Here is a 15174-nt window from a genome sequence, read left to right on the forward strand (position 1 = left end):
GGGGTTTGTATACGTCAAAAATGGTAAAATGTCACCAGACAATTGAAAATAAGAATCTTTTCAATTTAGGGCACTAAAAATGGCTCTAAAATAGTCCTTGAAAAGGTTAGAGGGCTGTAAAAGGCAGTAATATGTGCTTAAGAGCATGGCAACTGCTCTGCAAACATTTTTTAGACCAGACACCATCACACCACAGAGTACGCACAAGACAACATTACAATCACACGAAACACTCACCGAACAGACCACATTATTCACCTTCACCCATTTCACATCCATACAATCTGAGGAACAGACAGGAAGATTGGGACCACAGAGCCCCTCGAGAACGATCACCTCAGAGACACAATCAATATCAAGAACACGAATGGCCACAAGAGACGACACAGAAAAATCACAAAAAACACATGCACCAAACAGGAAGAGAAAAACACGGAGGAGTAAACGAAAGGCACTACAATCACAACAGGAAATGAACTTACATCAAGATGCCATAATTAATTTAAGTGATGTCAATTTAACTGAACCCCAAATTAAACTCCTAAATAAAGGACTAAAATTTGCTCCGACCACTAAAGCAAATAAATTTGATATATATATATATATAGGGATTGAAAAATACATTCGCAAACTTATTCGCAAAGAAATATTTTCTCAAAAATCCAGTCATTCCCTATCAGGAGAAGAATTCAAAATACACTGCTCAAAAAAATAAAGGGAACATAAAAATAACACATCCTAGATCTAAGTTAATTAAATATTCTTCTGAAATACTTTGTTCTTTACATAGTTGAATGTGCTGACAACAAAATCACACACAAAAAAAAAAAAATGGAAATCAAATTTTTCAACCCATGGAGGTCTGGATTTGGAGTCACACTCAAAATTAAAGTGGAAAAACACACTACAGGCTGATCCAACTTTGATGTAATGTCCTTAAAATAAGTCAAAATAAGGCTCAGTAGTGTGCGTGGCCTCCACGTGCCTGTATGACCTCCCTACAACGCCTGTGCATGCTCCTGATGAGGTGGCGGACGGTCTCCTGAGGGATCTCCTCCCAGACCTGGACTAAAGCATCTGCCAACTCCTGGACAGTCTGTGGTGCAACGTGACGTTGGTGGATAGAGCGAGACATGATGTCCCAGATGTGCTCAATTGGATTAAGGTCTGGGGAACGGGCGGGCCAGTCCATAGCATCAATGCCTTCGTCTTGCAGGAACTGCTGACACACTCCAGCCACATGAGGTCTAGAATTGTCTTGCATTAGGAGGAACCCAGGGCCAACCGCACCAGCATATGGTCTCACAAGGGGTCTGAGGATCTCATCTCCGTACCTAAAGGCAGTCAGGCTACCTCTGGCGAGCACATGGAGGGCTGTGCGGCCCTCCAAAGAAATGCCACCCCACACCATTACTGACCCAATGCCTATTCTTTCGAAGGGGACCTCAATGATGGGCATGGGTACTAGGGGACTGCGATAGTAGGGCTGGGCGCTCGTCATCTGACACACTGGACAGGATTGGCAAAATCTTTTGACCTCCTCAAACCCCGGGCCAATAGAACCTTTGCAGAATCCGCTCTTGTTTTTTTTTACGCCCTTAAATGTCCTCGCAGCACATGGGAGTGGGCCGTCCAGTACCACACAGCGGTATGGCTGGGGTACCACCAGCTGCTCCACTACCTCGTGCTGCACCAGCAGGTGCTGGTTAAAAGCCAGATGGGGAAACACCGAGTCGGCCCCTGGGTGCTGAGCCACCCCATTTACCACTGTCACCCCTTTCCTCGCACACATTAATGTCGGATCCTGGACCTGGGCGGTCCCAAACGTGTCACGGGATGCCTCCAGGTCCGGGATGGACGGGGTTTCCATGGATTCGCCTGCCAACACCTCTAGGGGAAACCTATCGGGATGAAACTCTACAGGTGATGTGGTGACCCCTACGGCTGGTATCCCCGCATTGGGATCCTCGGGCACTGGGCCCGATTGTCGTCTGTCCCTAAGGGAAGGCATATCGCTCTTCCATAGAGTCTAGAACAAGGGAAAATCCCTTCCCAGTATGGCGGTATAAGGGATTTGGCGTCCCACTCCGACGACATGCTGCACCTCTTTGCCCAACACGGACATGGTAACCCTGGCAGTAGGGTACTCCCGGCGATCCCCATGGATACAGACAATGGACAGTGTTTGCTTCTCTGGCAGTGTCTTAGACACTAAGGACTCATGCACTAGGGTCACCAGGCTCCCAGAGTCCAGCAAAGCATTAATCGGATGCCCATTGACCAAGACTTGGCACAGAGGTGGCATATCGGCGTCCGGCCAGGCATCCGCGGTACATACAGGCCGGGCAAAGAAAGAGGAACGGCGAGCGAACCCGCAGTCCATGGGTTCAGGTGTTTGAGGACAGTTCGCTGCCCTATGTCCCAGGCCGTGGCAGTGCCAACATTGAATCCCCGTGGTCCCTCCCCGGTCTCTCTTCCCTGGAGTAGGACTAGCCTTTGTGGTTGGGTCCCTTTTTCCGGATCCCTAGCCTGAGAGGGGGCCTGACGGGATTCCCGTGCATGCGTTGAGTCCCACACCAAGTCCTGGGTCGCCACATACCTCTCGACTAGGCTTACTAACTGATCCAGGTTGCCGGGGTCTCCCAGAACAACCCAGCGCTGTATGGGCCTTGGCAGTGTCCGCATCAAACGATCGACCACCACCCGTTCCACCATCTGCGAGGGGCTCAATGTCTCAGGCTGCAGCCATTTTTTTACCAGGTGTAACAGGTCATAGGCCTGGGACCGAGCAGGCCGGGACTTGGAGAAGGCCCACTGGTAGACTCGATGTGCACGCACATAGGTATTAACCCCAAGACGAGCCAACACCTCCCCCTTCAGCCTCTTATAGCTCGTGGCTTCCTCCTGACTGAAATCGAAGTAGGCCTTTTGTGCTTCTCCCACTAAAAATGTCGCTACTACTTCAGCCCACTGTTCTGCAGGTAACCTTTCCTGTTCCGCAGTGCGTTCGAAGACCATCAGGAACGCCTCAATATCATCCTCGGGGCCCATCTTTCTTAACGCTGAGCGCACCTTATCCAGGGCAGCAGGTAGGACTGCGGTTCCCCCCGGGACAGCCTGTTGTTGTAACACACGCATGGACTCCTGCATAGTCGCCAGTTGCTGGGCCAGTAGACTATTCAACTGCCGCTGGTCTCTCAGGGCTTCCTCATGTCTCCGAGTAGCCTCCTCATTACTTTGCACCAAGTGTCTAATGGCCTCCTCCATCTTATCTGGAGCCACAAAACTTGCTTAATATATGACATACAGTCCAAACAACACAATTTTTCGGCCTCACTGCTGTTTGCCCGCTGAAGCCACCAATTGTGGGGATCCGCTCTGGTAGGCAGTGGTAGCGAGTGCAGTATAGAGGCAACACAGACCGGTCTTGGTGTAAAACACAATGCTTTGTTTATTCACACGGTGCATATTTGTGAAAGACGGTGCAGTTCATAGAGAGGGTGGTCACACACAGCAAAATAATAGTTCAAACACAGCAAGTCCCTGCTGCAGGCTACTTGAGGCCTGTTTCAGTCACATAAAGCAAAGTCTATTTAAAGCCAGGAGTAATGTCACCTTTTTCTCCTTGGTGAAGTAAGTCCATGGGTCCTGCTTCTAGCCACAGGACACGGATCCCTCCTGGCTTCAGCTGCAGGTCCCTGCACACTCCTTTACAGGCCTCAGCACGCAGCCCAGCTCACCTCCACTTCTTACTCTCACAGCTAGAGAACACAGAAGCTCCACATTGCGCACCACACCCTTGTTGCTGGTCGGGTTTTAACCCTTCCCTGCAAAACCTGGCCTGGACCGTGGGGAGACAGGCACCCGCTCGCATATCTGACTGCTCCCAATAAGAGCCGGGCCGGATCCGCTGTGTTAACAGCATAACCGCTGCAAAATGCACTTTTCCGACTCTTACTACACCGGGGCCAGGACCCCCGGTGGCACGTACCTCCCGTCTACCACCACCCCAGGTACTCTCCTACAACGGCAAAGTGGGATCTTGTCACCCAGCAATAGAACAGAGGATTTTGAGAGATTTAGGTCCCTGTCACCCAGGCACAGCAGGGGTTCATTCACGGCAAAACTAGCTTCATGTCACCCAGCAATAGAACAGAGGATTTTGAGAGATTTAGGCCCCTGTCACCCAGGCACAGCAGGGGTTCATTCACGGCAAAAGAGGGTTCATGTCACCCAGCAATAGAACAGAGAATTTTTAGAGATTTAGGCCCCTGTCACCCAGGCACAGCAGGGGTTTATTCACGGCAAAACTAGCTTCATGTCACCCAGCAATAGAACAGATGATTTTGAGAGATTTAGGCCCATCTCACCCAGGCACAGCAGGGGTTCATTCACGGCAAAAAGGGGTTCTTGTCACCCAGTAATAGAACAGAGGATTTTGAGAGATTTAGGCCCCTGTTACCCAAGCGCAGCAGGGGTTCATTCACAGCAAAAGGGGGTTCATGTCACCCAGCAATAGAACAGAGGATTTTGAGAGATTTAGGCCCCTGTCACCCAGGCACAGCAGGGGTTCATTCACGGCAAAAGGGGGTTCTTGTCACCCAGCAATAGAACAGAGGATTTTGAGAGATTTAGGCCCCTGTCACCCAGGCACAGCAGGGGTTTATTCACGGCAAAAGGGGGTTCTTGTCACCTAGCAATAGAACAGAGGATTTTGAGAGATTTAGGACCCTGTCACCCAGGCACAGCAGGGGTTCATTCACGGCAAAAGGGGGTTCTTGTCACCCAGCAATAGAACAGAGGATTTTGAGAGATTTAGGCCCCTGTCACCCAGGCACAGCAGGGGTTCATTCACAGCAAAAGGGGGTTCATATCACCCAGCAATAGAACAGAGGACTTTGAGAGATTTAGGCCCCTGTCACCCAGGCACATCTGGGGTTTATTCATGGAAAAACTAGCTTCTTGTCACCCAGCAATAGAACAGAGGATTTTGAGAGATTTAGGCCCCTGTCACCCAGGCACAGCTGGGGTTTATTCACGGCAAAAAAAGCTTCATGTCACCCAGCAATAGAACAGAGGATTTTGAGAGATTTAGGCCCCTGTCACCCAGGCACAGCAGGGGTTCATTCACGGCAAAACTAGCTTCATGTCACCCAGCAATAGAACAGAGGATTTTGAGAGATTAAGGCCCCTGTCACCTAGGCACAGCAGGGGTTTGTATACGTCAAAAATGGTAAAATGTCACCAGACAATTGAAAATAAGAATCTTTTCAATTTAGGGCACTAAAAATGGCTCTAAAATAGTCCTTGAAAAGGTTAGAGGGCTGTAAAAGGCAGTAATATGTGCTTAAGAGCATGGCAACTGCTCTGCAAACATTTTTTAGACCAGACACCATCACACCACAGAGTACGCACAAGACAACATTACAATCACACGAAACACTCACCGAACAGACCACATTATTCACCTTCACCCATTTCACATCCATACAATCTGAGGAACAGACAGGAAGATTGGGACCACAGAGCCCCTCGAGAACGATCACCTCAGAGACACAATCAATATCAAGAACACGAATGGCCACAAGAGACGACACAGAAAAATCACAAAAAACACATGCACCAAACAGGAAGAGAAAAACACGGAGGAGTAAACGAAAGGCACTACAATCACAACAGGAAATGAACTTACATCAAGATGCCATAATTAATTTAAGTGATGTCAATTTAACTGAACCCCAAATTAAACTCCTAAATAAAGGACTAAAATTTGCTCCGACCACTAAAGCAAATAAATTTGATATATATATATATATAGGGATTGAAAAATACATTCGCAAACTTATTCGCAAAGAAATATTTTCTCAAAAATCCAGTCATTCCCTATCAGGAGAAGAATTCAAAATACACTGCTCAAAAAAATAAAGGGAACATAAAAATAACACATCCTAGATCTAAGTTAATTAAATATTCTTCTGAAATACTTTGTTCTTTACATAGTTGAATGTGCTGACAACAAAATCACACACAAAAAAAAAAAAATGGAAATCAAATTTTTCAACCCATGGAGGTCTGGATTTGGAGTCACACTCAAAATTAAAGTGGAAAAACACACTACAGGCTGATCCAACTTTGATGTAATGTCCTTAAAATAAGTCAAAATAAGGCTCAGTAGTGTGCGTGGCCTCCACGTGCCTGTATGACCTCCCTACAACGCCTGTGCATGCTCCTGATGAGGTGGCGGACGGTCTCCTGAGGGATCTCCTCCCAGACCTGGACTAAAGCATCTGCCAACTCCTGGACAGTCTGTGGTGCAACGTGACGTTGGTGGATAGAGCGAGACATGATGTCCCAGATGTGCTCAATTGGATTAAGGTCTGGGGAACGGGCGGGCCAGTCCATAGCATCAATGCCTTCGTCTTGCAGGAACTGCTGACACACTCCAGCCACATGAGGTCTAGAATTGTCTTGCATTAGGAGGAACCCAGGGCCAACCGCACCAGCATATGGTCTCACAAGGGGTCTTAGGATCTCATCTCCGTACCTAAAGGCAGTCAGGCTACCTCTGGCGAGCACATGGAGGGCTGTGCGGCCCTCCAAAGAAATGCCACCCCACACCATTACTGACCCAATGCCAAACCGGTCATGATGGAGGATGTTGCAGGCAGCAGAACGTTCTCCACGGCGTCTCCAGACTCTGTCACGTCTGTCACATGTGCTCAGTGTGAACCTGCTTTCATCTGTGAAGAGCACAGGGCGCCAGTGGCGAATTTGCCAATCTTGGTGTTCTCTGGCAAATGCCAAACGTCCTGCATGGTGTTGGGCTGTAAGCACAACCCCCACCTGTGGATGTCGGGCCCTCATATCACCCTCATGGAGTCTGTTTCTGACCGTTTGAGCAGACACATGTACATTTGTGGCTTTCTGGAGGTCATTTTGCAGGGCTCTGGCAGTGCTCCTCCTGTTCCTCCTTGCACAAAGGCGGAGGTAGCGGTCCTGCTGCTGGGTTGTTGCCCTCCTACGGCCTCCTCCACATCTCCTGATGTACTGGCCTGTCTCCTGGTAGCGCCTCCATGCTCTGGACACTACGCTGACAGACACAGCAAACCTTCTTGCCACAGCTCGCATTGATGTGCCATCCTGGATAAGCTGCACTACCTGAGCCACTTGTGTGGGTTGTAGACTCCGTCTCATGCTACCACTAGAGTGAAAGCACCGCCAGCATTCAAAAGTGACCAAAACATCAGCCAGGAAGCATAGGAACTGAGAAGTGGTCTGTGGTCACCACCTGCAGAACCACTCCTTTATTGGGGGTGTCTTGCTAATTGCCTATAATTTTCACCTGTTGTCTATCCCATTTGCACAACAGCATGTGAAATTGATTGTCACTCAGTCTTGCTTCCTAAGTGGACAGTTTGATTTCACAGAAGTGTGATTGACTTGGAGTTACATTGTGTTGTTTAAGTGTTCCCTTTATTTTTTTGAGCAGTGTATATACATACTGAATTGAAACCCAAATCAGTAAAATTCCCTAGACAAGAAATCAGCCCGGAAATTAATACATTCCGTAAAAGTGTCGAACAAGATTTAAGATTCCTAAATATCAAGTTTACAAAAAACAATCTCTCGAATCTAGAAATTCAAGCTATAAAATGTCTACAATTAAAGGAAAATATTACAATACGCCCCGCCGATAAAGGCGGGGCAATTGTAATTATGAATACCCTGGATTATAATGAAGAATGTAAAAAACAATTAGCGGAAAGAAATACTTACACAAAATTAAATGCGGACCCGATAGAAAGTTTTAAAATGATTTTATATAATTATTGTATTAAAGGCACACAAAATAATATTTTATCAGAATCCAAAGCGAAATTTATTTTAAACACTCAATGCAGACTCCCCGCTTTTTATTGTTTGCCCAAAGTCCACAAAAACCCATTGAAACCACCAGGTCGTCCTATTATCTCGGGGATAGGTTCCCTTACAGCCAACCTTTCCCAATACATAGATAATTTACTACAACCAGTCGTTAAAAATACTAGGTCCTACATTTAGGACAAGACCCAAATAGTAAATATCATAGAAAGGTTAAGTTATGACTCTGAATGGACCTTGGGCACTCTAGATGTTCAGACATTATACACATCTATTGATCATATACAGGGAATATCAGCAATGATTAACCAACTTAAAAACAGTAAACGTTTTCATGAGGAACAAATCAATTTTATAGCGGAGGGCGTTGAACTAATTTTAAAACACAACTATTTCTATTTTGATATGGATTATTATGTCCAAATTACTGGGACAGCAATGGACACCAGGTTCGCCCCCAGTTATGCCAATCTTTTCATGGCGGATTGGGAAGATGCCACCATCAATCAATTACTGGGGACGAACCTGGTGCTATGGTATCGTTATATAGACGATGTGTTTTTAATTTGGAGGGGCAATGAAGCGTCTTTGGCTTCTTTTTTGGAGATGATTAACACAAATCAACTGAATCTCTTTTCCAAATTCAGCAAAACACATCTAGAATTCCTCGATCTAAATATCAGAGTTGAACAAGATAAATTAATATGTTCAACATATCAAAAACCAACGGCCAGAAACAGCTTTATTCTCCACTCCAGCTGTCATTTGCCTAGGTGGCTGCTCAACATACCGAGCAGCCAATTCAGACGTCTAAAGAGGAATTGCACTATCAATGACACTTTCGAACAAGAAGCTGAAATATTAAAAGTACAATTTAAGGAAAAAAATTATCCAATGAAATTGGTTGAAGATTCTTTAAATAAGATAAAAGATCTAGATAGGCAGACTTTTTTCAATAAACCTTCGGAAGAGATAGAGAATCCTATAGATCATGAAAAAATTGTAGAATTGGAACGAACTAAAATCATCCTTCCTTTCAATTCACATTACAAAAAAATTGAAACAATTATAAACAAACATTGGCACTTTATCCAAAAAGATAAAATCATAGGAACACTACTACCAAGGAAGCCAAACATTATCTACACCAAAGCTCCCAATTTAGGCTTAAAAATCGCCACAACTGTCAAATCCGGAAAGTCTGCCTCGGATCCGACTATCCATAAGTGGCTTAATCTGAAAGGCTTTTTTAGATGTAACACGTGCTCGAACTGCAAAAAAACACTTTTTTCTAAGAAAACAATGGAAGTCTTATCCACTTCGAATGGTTTTAAACATGAAATTAAAGATTTTTTAACATGTAATAGTAAAAATGTAATATATATCCTTCAGTGTCCTTGCGATAAACAATATAATGGACGCACGAAAAGGACTCTGAAGGAGAGAGTTTCTGAGCATTTTACAAAAATCAGAAGTGGATCAGACAAACATACTGTCTCCAGACATTTTAAATTGTATCATAATCAAGATCCAAATGTTTTATCTTTCGCTGCTATTGAAAGGGTCAAACCCTACTGGAGAGGTGGGGACTTTATCAAACAAATGTCCCGCGTCGAATCTAGATTTATTTTCAATTTCGACTCAATTATACCGATGGGCTTGAACGCCAAATCAGAAATTTACGGTTTCCTCTAAAGCCCATCTTGGTTGGGCGCCCCCCATCTGACTCAGGCCCAGAGGTGGTTTGTTTTACCCACTCTGGTCCTTCTCGGATGGAGGGCTCCCAATCTTTTATTCTTCACCCTCCCTTTGGGCCCTTTTCTGAAATAGCTTTTGAAAAAGCTACTGAAAAAGCCATTGAAAAAGCTACTGAAAAAGCCATTGAAAAAGCTATTGAAAGAACTATCGAAAATAATCATCGAAATAATGACTGAAAAATAAATCGAAAAGGTGAATGACTAATTAGGAAGCGAATGACTAATTCTTTTTAATCTGTCTATATAACATTTTCGCATGTTGTGTGCCGTATTTTTAACATATTTTAATTATTATTCAGATATTGTGATATATTACATAAAAAAACGCAACTGCGTTTTTTAATTATACAGAAATTACATTCAAAATACTGCATAAGACAATGTTAGTACTCAATGGTTCTATTAAATTTTAATATATTATACTCTAATATATAGAATATTTTAATAATAACATTTAATACCTCTTGTTTTATGACATTTTTTATACTATACATTATGATTACCTAAGATGACTGTTATTACTGTATAAAATATATATACATATGTATAACCAATAGAGACAAGAATCTGTAAAAACGCATGGAAAACGCATAAAAATCGCATCTGTTGAAAAAACCGCACCTGCGTTTTTTAGAAAATTATATTGATGGTTCATGGACTGTGCTATAGGCCTATGCATAGTCATATGAGACATTGTCAAATACTTCTAAAGAGAATTATGTCTGAAAATTGGTACTTTATACATATGTATAACCAACAGAGACAAGAATTTGAAAAAAACGCATGGAAAACGCATAAAAGCCGCATCTAGGAAAAAATCGCACCTGTGTTTTTTTGAAAATTATACAGATGTTTTATAAATTGTGTTATAGGTTTATGCATAATTATATGAGACATTATCAAAGACTTTTAACACTTGCAGATCTGGAAAATACAGTTTTTTGAAAAAAAAAAGTGTGTTTTTCAAAGCCCAGAAAATGATGGGTGTAATTCTAGCTTAAATTGCACACTGACTAATCCAGATGTTGTAGATTGCCAAAAAGTGTTTTTTTGGTAACAGAATATGAAACCTGTAATTATTAAACTTGGATTTAACACTTGCAGATCTGGAAAATACTGTTTTTTGGGGGGGGGGGGAAAGTGTGTTTTTCAACCCCCAGAAAATGATGGGTGTATTTCTAGCTTAAATTGCACACTGACTAATCAAGATGTTGTAGATTGCCAAAAAAGTGTTTTTTTGGTAACAGAATATGAAAGCTGTATTTATTAAACTTGAATTTAACACTTGCAGATCTGGAAAATACGTTTTTTGGAGAAAAAAAAGTGCGTTTTTCAAACCCCAGAAAATGATGGGTGTATTTCTAGCTTAAATTGCACACTGACTAATCAAGATGTTGTAGATTGCCAAAAATATGTTTTTTTTGTAGCAGAATATGAAAGCTGTATATATTAAACTTGAATATAACACTTTCAGATCTGGAAAATAAGTTTTTTTTAAGAAAAAAAAGTGTGTTTTTCAAACCCTAGAAAATGATGGGTGTATTTCTAGCTTAAATTGCACACTGACTAATCAAGATGTTGTAGATTGCCAAAAAAGTGTTTTTTTGGTAACAGAATATGAAAGCTGTATATATTAAACTTGAATTTAACACTTGCAGATCTGGAAAATACAGTTTTTTGAAAAAAAAATTGTGTTTTTCAAAGTCCAGAAAATGATAGGTGTATTTCTAGCTTAAATTGCACACTGGCTAATCAAGATGTTGTAGTTTGCCCCCAAAAAATTGTGATTTGCATTGTCCCAAAAGCTCAGATGCAGTGCTGGTGCACTGAGCTTGCATAAAATGGCCACCGCCGCCGCCACCCACCTAACTAACAGAATTATAAGTTTGTTTGTTTTTGTCAATGGGCTCAGGGCAGGGTAAAACGATTTCTCTGTAGATCGCTGAGTAGATTCTCTCCTATTCTCTCCCTGAAATCACAAGTCCAGCAGCATCCTCTCCCTACACTTGTAACAGCAGAGTGACGTGCAGCGCTACGTGACTCAAGCTTATATAGAGCCTGGGTCACATGCTGCTCTAGCCAATCACAGCCATGCCATTAGTAGGCATGGCTGTGATGGCTTCTAAGGTCAGACAGTTAACCGCTTGTTTATTGGCTGCTCTGCAGCCTTTCAAAAAGTGCCAAGAAAGCGCCGAACACCGAACCAGAACTTTTACGGAAATGTTCGGGTTCGGGGTCCAAAAATCCTAAAGTTCGGTACGAACCCGAACTTTACAGTTTGGGTTCACTCAACCCTAGTTATTAACGGTACACACTCAGATTGGGTCACTGTCACTAGTGGGGTACCTCAGGGGTCAGTATTGGGCCTATTCTCTTCAATATATTTATTAATGATCTTGTAGAAGGCTTGCGTAGTAAAGTTTCAATTTTCGCAGATGACACTAAACTGTGTAAAGTAATTAACACTGAAGAGGACAGTATACTACTACAGAGGGATCTGGATAGATTTGAGGCTTGGGCAGATAAGTGGAAGATGAGGTTTAACACTGACAAATGTAAAGTTATGCACATGGAAAGGATAATGCAAGTCACCCGTACATACTAAATGGTAAAACACTCGGTAACACTGACATGGAAAAGGATCTAGGAATTTTAATAAACAGCAAACTAAGCTGCAAAAACCAGTGTCAGGCATCTGCTGCCAAGGCCAATAAAATAATGGGTTGCATCAAAAGGAGCATAGATGCCCGTGATAAGAACATAGTCCTACCAGTTTACAAATCTCTAGTCAGACCACACATGGAGTACTGTGTACAATTCTGGGCTCCTGTAAACAAGGCAGACATAGCAGAGCTGGAGAGGGTCCAGGGGAGGGCAACTAAAGTAATAACTGGAATGGGGCAACTACAGTACCCTGAAAGATTATCAACATTAGGGTTATTCACTTTAGATAAAAGACGACTGAGGGGGAATCTAATTAATGTGTATAAATATATCAGGGGTCAGTACAGAGATCTATCCCATCATCTATTTATCCCCAGGACTGTGACTGTGACGAGGGGACATTCTCTGCGTCTGGAGGAAAGAAGGTTTGTACACAAACATAGAAGAAGATTCTTTACGGTAAGAGCAGTGAGACTATGGAACTCTCTGCCTGAGGAGGTGGTGATGGTGAGTACAATAAAGGAATTCAAGAGGGGCCTGGATGTATTTCTGGAGCGTAATAATATTACAGGCTATAGCTACTAGAGAGGGGTCGTTGATCCAGGGAGTTATTCTGATTGCCTGATTGGAGTCGGGAAGGAATTTTTTATTCCCCTCAAGTGGGGAAAATTGGCTTCTACCTCACAGTTTTTTTTTTGCCTTCCTCTGGATCAACTTGCAGCATCACAGGCCGAACTGGATGGACAAATGTCTTTTTTCGGCCTTATGTACTATGTTACTATGTGCCTGCCTGTTACATGTGCAGGCCTCAGAGGTACTTTACACCCAAAAATGGGAATTTGAAGCCCAAAAATGTAACAGCGGTATTTACTGGGTTTTTTTCACTGACAGGAACACAGCGCAGGCCACAAATGTACTTTCTAGCAACAACAATTTGAATTTTTCAACAAAAAAATTTAACTGCAGTATCTGGCAGTTTTATTGGACTGTCAGAAATGCAGTACAGGGCAAAAAGGTACTTTATTGCCCCCAAAAAAGGGTTTATTTAACCATAAATGAAACAGATGGATTTAAATGAGATAATAATTAAATCTCACAAATTAAGTACAGGGAAATTGTGGATATGTCACCCGTACATTGGAACAGATGGATTTGCTGAATTTATCTGCCTGCTTGTCATATATGCAGTGCAGGCCTCAGAGGTACTTTACAACAAAAAATTTAACTATGTCACCCCACAATGGAACAGATGGATTTAACTGATTATATTTCACTTTCAGAAATGCAGCACAGGGGTACTTTACAGTGCAGGTGCACTTTAAAAATGGGTATATGTCGGCCACTGAACTACAAGAACAGGATTAAATGATTGTTCCTGGCACATATGCAGTGCTGGTGCACTGCTGTTGCACAAAATTGCCGCAGACGCCCACATAACTAACAGACGGATTAAAACTTTTTTTTCAGTCTCACTGGGCTCAGGGCAGGGTACAAAAATGTGGCATTGCACCCCCAAAACAAAAAACACTGTTAATAGCTTACTTCACACCAAGTGCAGATATCAGAGTCTTTCCTAATCTCTCCCTCACAGCAGCATCCTATCCCTACAACTAGTAAGAGCAGAGTGACGTGGCTTCTAAGGGCACACTAGTTAAATGCTTGTTAATTGGCTGCCCTGCAGCCTTTTTAAAAAGCGCCATTAAATCGCCGAACACTGAACTCGAACACGAACTTTTACGAAAATGTTCGGGTGCGGGTACAAAAAACCCTAAAGTTCGGTACGAACCCAAACTTTACAGTTCGGGTTCACTCAACCCTATTCCCGACTCTAATCAGGCAATCAAAATAACTCCCTGTATCAACGACCCATCTCTAGTAGCTATAGCCTGTAATATTATTACACTCCAGAAATACATCCAGGCCCCTATTGAACTCTTTTAGTGAACTCACGATCACCACCTCCTCAGGCAGAGAGTTCCATAGTCTCACTGCTCTTACCGTAAAGAATCCTCTTCTATGTTTGTGTGAAAACCTTCTTTCCTCCAGACGCAAAGGATGTCCCCTTGTCACAGTCACAGTCATGGGGATAAATAGATGATGGGAGAGATCTCTCTACTGACCCCTGATATATTTATACATAGTTATTAAATCGCCCCTCAGTCATCTTTTTTCTAAAGTGAATAACCCATATGTTGATAATCTTTCAGGGTACTGTAGTCCCCCCATTCCAGTTATTACTTTAGTTGCCCTCCTCTGTACCCTCTCCAGCTCTGCTATGTGTGCCTTGTTCACAGGAGCCCAGAACTGTTCACAGTACTCCATGTGTGTTCTGACTAGTGATTTGTAAAGTGGTTACTGTGTTCTCATCACGGGCATCTATGCCCCTTTTGATGCAACCCATTATCTTATAGGCCTTGGCAGCAGCTGCCTGACACTGATTTTTACAGCTTAGTTTGCTGTTCACTAAAATTCCTAGGTCCATTTCCTAGGTCCATTTCCATCTCAGTGTTACCCATTGTTTTACCATTTAGTATGTACAGGTGACTTGCATTATTCCTTCCCAGTGTTAAACCTCATCTGCCACTTATCTGCCCAAGCCTCCAATCTACTTTACACAGTTTAGTGTCATCTGTAAAAATTTATATATTACTGTGCAAGCCATTCCTTTTGATGAAGGTGAGTCTATCCACGGAGTCCGTGGACAGACGGGCCCGCTTGTCGGCGACCACCCCACCTGCCATGCTGAATGTCCGCTCAGATAGTACACTGGAGGGGGGGCAAGACAGTATCTCCAGCGTATACTGAGCGAGCTCATGGCAGGTGTCCAGCCTGGCAGCCCAGTACTCCATGGGGTCGTCGGTGCTCCTGCTGT

The sequence above is a fragment of the Bufo bufo genome, chromosome 2, assembly GCF_905171765.1.
Source record: "Bufo bufo chromosome 2, aBufBuf1.1, whole genome shotgun sequence".
Lineage (NCBI taxonomy): Eukaryota > Metazoa > Chordata > Amphibia > Anura > Bufonidae > Bufo > Bufo bufo.